Raw genomic sequence first — 7,173 nt, forward strand, 5'->3', positions numbered from 1 at the left:
AAGAAAAGAAACCATGTGCATAAATCACTAGCTCTTTTTCAAGTGCAGTGTCTTGGAGGATCCTAGAGACAGACTTCCTGGGTTCAAACCCTGGCTCTGTTATGTATCAGTCTTGTGGCCTTGGGCAAATTATTTAAACTCTCTAGGCCTCAATTTCCATCTACAAATAATGTAAAGTACTAGTATTAATCCATAGACTTATTTTGAGGGTTAAATAGAATAACATATTCAGGACAGACATATATGCCTGGCACTCAATAAACCCTGTACATATTAGTTATTATTAAGGTGAATTGGGTTTAAGAGATTGCTTTGTTTAAACAAAGATAATTAAAAGCTACTTGAAGGTAGAATAAAAGAGCTATATGTTTGTGAGATATTATGGGCTTAACAAAGTGCCTGGCACCAAGTAAAAAGAACAAAGATATTATAACTACCATGACATAGCCAAAAACTCAGTTGGCGGGAAGAGAGTGCTATAAAGCTCTGTCCCTTATGAGCATAGCTGCAGGACTGCAAGGGCGTAAGCTTAAGAGTGTGCGATAGGCAAGCCTTTTATGTCAACCATATGAAACCTACCTTTGCTAATGTAGGACAATAATATTGTTCTAGTTTGTAAAGGTCAGCATATTATCTGGACAGAGAACACTGTTAAAAAGACAGTAGCATAATGCATCTCTCTGGAATACACACATACAACCCTCTTCTCCACATCCCAACCAAGGTAATCAAGTTCTTTCCTTGTAAAGAGTGCAATGAAAATGCCAGAGGCATCATCAAATTGTGAATCATATAATGCCAAAAGGTACTCAGGGATGACCTCACATAGCCCTATTTGTGGGAGGAGGAAATGGGGGTGGGTGGAGGTTGCTGACAGAACAGTTGTCCTGAGGCCACACAGCCAGGGATCGGCAGAGCTGGACTGAGAAGACTTACTGATTCTAACTCTTCACTGTGCTACGCTCTCTCGCATTCCCACACCCATCACCACCCACCTCAGAATCTTAAACCAGATGGCAAATCCAGCTTCTCCTGGACTCCTGGAAGATACTCCTTCTCTGAGCTGTCACAGCCTCAGGGCCTTCTAACGCCTTGTTCGCTGCTGCCACCTAGGGAATTAAAGTGAATTTTCCTCCTTAGGCTGCTGCCTTAGGTGCACAACAAGGGTCATGCACCTCCGTCCTGTTCAAGTCCTATCTCCTTAATTAATCATCCAAGTCACTTCATGCTCAGCTCACCAATTAGCAGAGCTATTCACAATGCAGGAATTCAGATGATACACATCTGACCTTTGTTGATGAACACATCTTTTTGTTTGTTCTTTGAAATATTGTTAGGGAACTACTCAAACGCTTTGGGTTTAAAAATATTACTCCAATATTACTGACTAGTTGCTGAGTTCTAGTTTAATATCTGATTCTTTTCAAGGTGCTGGTGAGAAGGAGCTCATCTACTTCATCCCTAGCATCGCAAGTAGGAGAATATATCAGACCTGTTTACTCAGGTTCAATGTGTCCAAATCTATTAACTGAAGTTCAATTTTAGTCATACTTCCACTTTCCCCTGACCACTTCCTCTTTCCTCATCGTATAGCCAGATGCTAGCGTTTAGCAATAAAGTAGCCATTCATTCCCTCAATCTTAATTACTTGATAGTATCCATTGAAACAGAAACACCCATGAATTAAATCCCTAGTGATAAGTCCATTGCTTGGCCATTAAAATGATAAAACGGACTCCTGACAAACAATAACAGTCCAGGTTGACTTCCTATGTAATTAAAGCCAGACTCCTGGAATTTCCAATTCAAGAACAGAATACATGGAAATAATCAGAGTTCATTATTTTTCTAAGCAGGGAAGGTCAGAAAGCTTCCTGTTTTAGAGTGTAAGCACTCCTTTCCAGCTTCATCATTATACCATGCCACATAAAGACATGACTATACCCCTTTTTGCTATTATTTCAGTTTTTAAAGATCTGATTAGTAGTACTAGAGCCCTGAGTATTTCTCCATAAATTCAATTATGTCCCTACGCACAGTATAGCATAGTGGTTTAAATACTTGGGATTAGGGACAGTTAGACCTAGGTTCCAATCCAGGCTCTACCTGGATGTGTAATATTGCGAAAATTTCTTAACATTCCTAAGCTTCAGGTGCCTCATCTATGAAATGGCAGTAAAAATACTAACTTCATGGTAGATTTCCTGTGAGAATTGAAGATATAAAGGTTTGGTGTTGAAAACATTGCTTGGCCTATAGTAAGTAATCAATAAAAGTTAGCTGGTATTGTAATTATCATCTTCATCATTCATATAACCATTGCCAATGTAAGATCCTTAATTACAAGGAGAAGCCAGAGAATAGGGAAGGAGATTTCAAGTAGTTCTGGCAGACAGTGGCTTTGCAGTTAGGACTAAAAAATACATTCGATTTTAACTCGGAATGCCTGAATTTAAATCCCAGATCTGTATGAAGGTACTTAACTTCTCTGGTCCTCGGTTTCCTTATCTATAAAATGGAGGTGGTAATAGAAACTGGCAGGTTGTTGTAACAATTAAATGAGATAATGACACTGAATGTTTCAAGTCCAACACCTGCCCCAATGACAGGCAAGCTTTCTTGCTTTTGCCCAATGAACGTTTTAGGGCCCTTGCCCTTGGTCTAACTTCTGCTTCTGAATGTCACCTCCTGCAGATGAGGTGAGGGTGGCAAATCTGGATGGAGGAAGCTCTAGGAGAACCTGGCAATCATACTTTCAATCTTCTTATCCGATAATTCCAAATACAAAGATGAAGGCCCTCAGTGGTTCTCTATTAGGTATAAAAGGGAAGAAAGCCCATTACAATGGCTGGAAGACCTTAGAGGAAAGGAGGCCCTGGGAGCATGGGGACTAACAGCAAATTCTGGTACTGGCCACAAGTCACAAATTTGTGTAGGGGTAGGGAAGAGGATAGGGGATGGCTGGAGCCTGAGACCTGGTGTTTCCTATGATCAGTGTGCCTAGCTTGATGACTCATGTTCTAGCTTTTGGCAGCCTAGACTGGTATGTCACTGAAACTTAAAAGCTCCCTGAAATATAGGCAGCATTTTCTCTCCAACTGTATTTTGAAAAGATGACACAATTTGGATGCAACCTTGTTTTCCAACCTGAAGCAATATTCAGACAGTGTGTTGATGTATTCAAGTCAGTAGGTGTGTCTGTTTAGTGCGTGTGTGCGTGTGCATAAAACACTCTCCCTCGTGATGCAAAACATGCCCTTTTCCTAATGCCCACGAAAGAAAGTTATCTTAAAGTGAACAATTATTTGTTTGGGATATCACACTCCCGAACTCTCCACCAGCTAGCCTATTGGGCCTGCTAGCTTCACAGAGGTCAAGGCCAGGTTAATACATACTATATTATTAGCGAAATAACTAGGTCTTTAACACCTCTCCCTCCAAAAAACAAACACACAAAACAGCTTCAACTTTCATCCCTCTCCAATACCACACTGAATGCCCCACCCTATGCCATAGCCCCATAACCTCCTCCTCGCCTCTCCTCTTCTGAATGAGAAACCATGAGTGCCCCCTAGTGGTTCAATGGCCATAATTGCACTCCCCAGCTTTCTGTGTGCCTAATTACTAAGTTTTACCAGCAGGGATGTAGCAAGTTCAAGTGTCAAGTTCAAGATCATTTTTGTACTGCCATGTATGTGGTGATTCTGTTGCAGCTAATAAAGAGCTTAACAGTCTTTGGGTCTGTGAAGCATAATCTCGGCATTTTCTGTTTGGCGGATCTTCTTAGGTTTTCCTTGGTTCCACACAGCTGATAATGTGAGAGGGGTTGCTGGTCTCCTCTTGCCGCAACCCCCACCCCAGGCCTCTCACTCCCCAAACCTACCAAAACCTACAAAGCTGCCTCTTTGAACCTGCTGGTGTGGGAAAGGGAATGGTGTGGCGCCTGTGAGAGAGACTGTCCCAAATGGGCAGAACCTTGGGACCCCAGCAAAATCCTGCTCTGGCCCAATTGCCAATTAAGTTCTGGCCCCACTGCCAAAGTTCATCCCCAGTTCTTGTTTCAGACTAGCTCAGAAATTTGTCTCATTGATCCCTTTTAAGGGCTTTTGTATGCAACTTTGCCACATCAAGAAAATAGCTCTACTACCACCCACTCAGAATATTTGTAGAATTTGCTTTCTTGAGATACGATCACAGCAAAAGCCACACAGGAATCCCCACTTACCACAGAGGTCCATTTCCAGACATCTCATTGTGCACCCCACTCCTCCGATGGCTGCAGACTCAGTCCCTAGAGGAGGAGCTCCTTGAGGTAGGGGTTGAAACATTTTTATAAATTATTATCCCCAGCATGCGGCACAGGGCCCAACACGTAGTAGGTGATCACAAAATTTTTTGTCAGGCAAAGTGTTAATGTACTGAACTGCACTCCCAGTCTCCATGCCCATTCTGATGTTAAACTCCTAATTCCCAATGTGACTGTATTTGGAGTTCAAGTCTTTAGGGAGGTAATTAAGATTAAGTGAGGTCCTAGGGGTTGGGCTCTAATCTGAAGGACTGGGGTCCTCATAGGAAGGAGCAGAGACACCAGAAAGTTCTTTCCTTGTGTGCGCACAGAGAAGGGATTATGTGAGGACACAGGAATAAAGTGGCTGTCTACAAAGACAGGAAGAGAGGCCTTACCAGAAACCAACCTGATCACACCATGATCTTGGATTTCCAGCCTCCAGAACTGTGAGAAAACACATTTCTGTTGTTTAAGAAATCTAGTCTCCAGTGTTTTGTTAATGGCGGCCCTAGCAAACTAATACAGAAAGGGAAGTTCTTTAACGAGATTCCTGCAACCAGACCACGACACAGTTCTAAATTCCAAAGAAGGAGGGAGGAGAGACACTTAACAGGTGTTGCGAGTTGACGGATGTGGCAGCACTGAAGCATCTGTTCCTGGAAATTCACCTGTTGTCTTCTGATCTAAAAACACTCCCGGGGAAGCTCGTGAATACCCGCGGGTGAAGTGTTTCCCGCTGTACTATACCACCCCCCAGCCCTTCCCCAGTGGCTGGCTTTCAGTGGTCTCTGGGTATGTGAACTCGAAACCAGCATTTCAGTAGGGAAGATGTAGTCAGGCAGAAGGAAGTGCTCCTGTCTCCCCAGGTGTTGCTCCTAAATGTCTCCATGAATGTCTACGAGTATCCAGGAATGAATGTCATGTTTCTCATCCTGCACTGGATTTTATAGCCTTCATTACATTTTGACCAACAAAATTGAGTGAGAAAATCAGGCTTCCTGCAAGGAATAAGCTAAAACCAGTGTCGGGTTCTCACTGTGAACCTTAAATTTCCCTTTAATAACATACATCAGACCACCTGCAAAAACATTATGTCTCACTAAGCCAGGTAAGAGTGAAACTAGAAACAAGTAGAGGAAATGCCTTAAGTCAAAGTTTTGATTTGTAAATCTTAGACCAGGGCATGAAGCCCATGGATAAGCAATAGACTGGAAGACTACAAAATGATATAAGAGGCAGTTTGCCCGCCCCAGAGGAACAGAAGATTCCCTGGGTAGAAAAGAATAGCAATAAGGAAGGGCTTTATGTCCTACCCATTCCTACTCTAGCCCCCAGCCATTCTTAGAGAAGGGAGAGGTGGCAAAAAAAAAAAAAAAAAAAAAAAAAAAAACTCATAAGAAAGTTTGAGATATCTAAGAACAGAAACTTAGGGGCACTTGACTGAAGTTCAAGAGGGCAGCAGCCATTATGCAGCTTCCCTCAAGTTCCATGCAACTTGAGGAATGGCTGCAAAGACTATGCCGGCAGATGGGGCTGAGATGATCTCATGGAGTTCCCTGTTCCCTGGGAGGCTCATGGAGCAGCCAGTTATTTCCCAGAAGGGCTTAGAAGTCTTGAGAGAGAGCCCAGCCTAAACACGCTTAGTCTGTTCAACCAATTCCCTTGGTGACCTAATGGGAATCAGAGCACACTAGTAAGGACAATGTCAGTGATGAAGACTACAGGGACTTTACTCCCTCCGTGGCCTCCCTCCACTCAGACCAGTGCCACCTGAAAGCTTTCTGGAATTTACCTGAACACTGGATAAAGAAGCGGGGTCCTACATTAGCTGTCCCTGGAACCACCATACACAGCAATGCAGACTATTCACTGCACAGGGACCCCCAGCTTAAGAAGCAGGTGTAGGCAGAAATCCAGTTTGTGTCGGCGTGGGCCTGCACCCTCCTGGAGGGGGATCTTTTTCTAATTTGCAGAATGATGACATAGGTTAGTGGCAGCTTTACTGAACAAAACTTGATTTGACAGAGGTCCCTCTTAACTGACTGAAAAGTTTTCACTACAAGCAGATTGAGGAACTAAGTAGAAATTAAGTTGGGGTATGAAAGAATAAAGTTAATTATCTCTTGCACATCTGAGTCTGTGGCCTGAGATTTATGACCACTATAAAGAAAAATATAAAGAAACCAACTCCTTCTCAAAAGAATGTCTCTCTCTCTCTCTCTCTCTCTCTCTCTCTCTCTCTTTCTCTCTCTCTCTCCCTCTCTCTCTTGTTTGGATGGCCTCACTCTGTTGCCCAGGCTGGAGTGCAGTGGCGTAATCACAGCTCACTGCAGTCTTAACCTCCTGGGTTCAAGCAGTCCTCCCAAATCCCAGCCTCCCAAGTAGCTGGGACTACAGACACCGTACCACATCTGGCTAACTTGTTTTGTACAGACAGGGTTTTGCCATGTTGCCTTGGTCTTGAATTCCCGGACTCAAGCCATCCACCTGCTTCACTTTCCAAAGTGCTGGGATTACAGGCCTGAGCCATTGGGCCCAGCTCAATTTTTATAATGATTAATATTTTGGTATATTTTCTTCCAGTCTTTTTCTGCATGCATTTTTCCATAATTAATAACACATAGAACCAACAACTTGGTATGACGAATTTTCTGCTTAAAACTGTATCACAGGGGAAATCATGTAGATCAGGGGTCCCCAAGCCCCGGGCTGAGGACATTTACCAGTCTGTGGCCTGTTAGGAACCGAGCTGCACGGCAGGAGGTGAGCGGCAAACAAGCTTCATCTGTATTTACAGCCACTCCCACGGCTCACATTACCACCCGAGTTCCACCTTCTGTCAGATCAGCAGCGGCATTCGATTTTCCCAGAGCAGGAACTCTATT

The sequence above is a fragment of the Macaca mulatta genome, chromosome 2 (assembly GCF_049350105.2).
Source record: "Macaca mulatta isolate MMU2019108-1 chromosome 2, T2T-MMU8v2.0, whole genome shotgun sequence".
NCBI lineage: Eukaryota > Metazoa > Chordata > Mammalia > Primates > Cercopithecidae > Macaca > Macaca mulatta.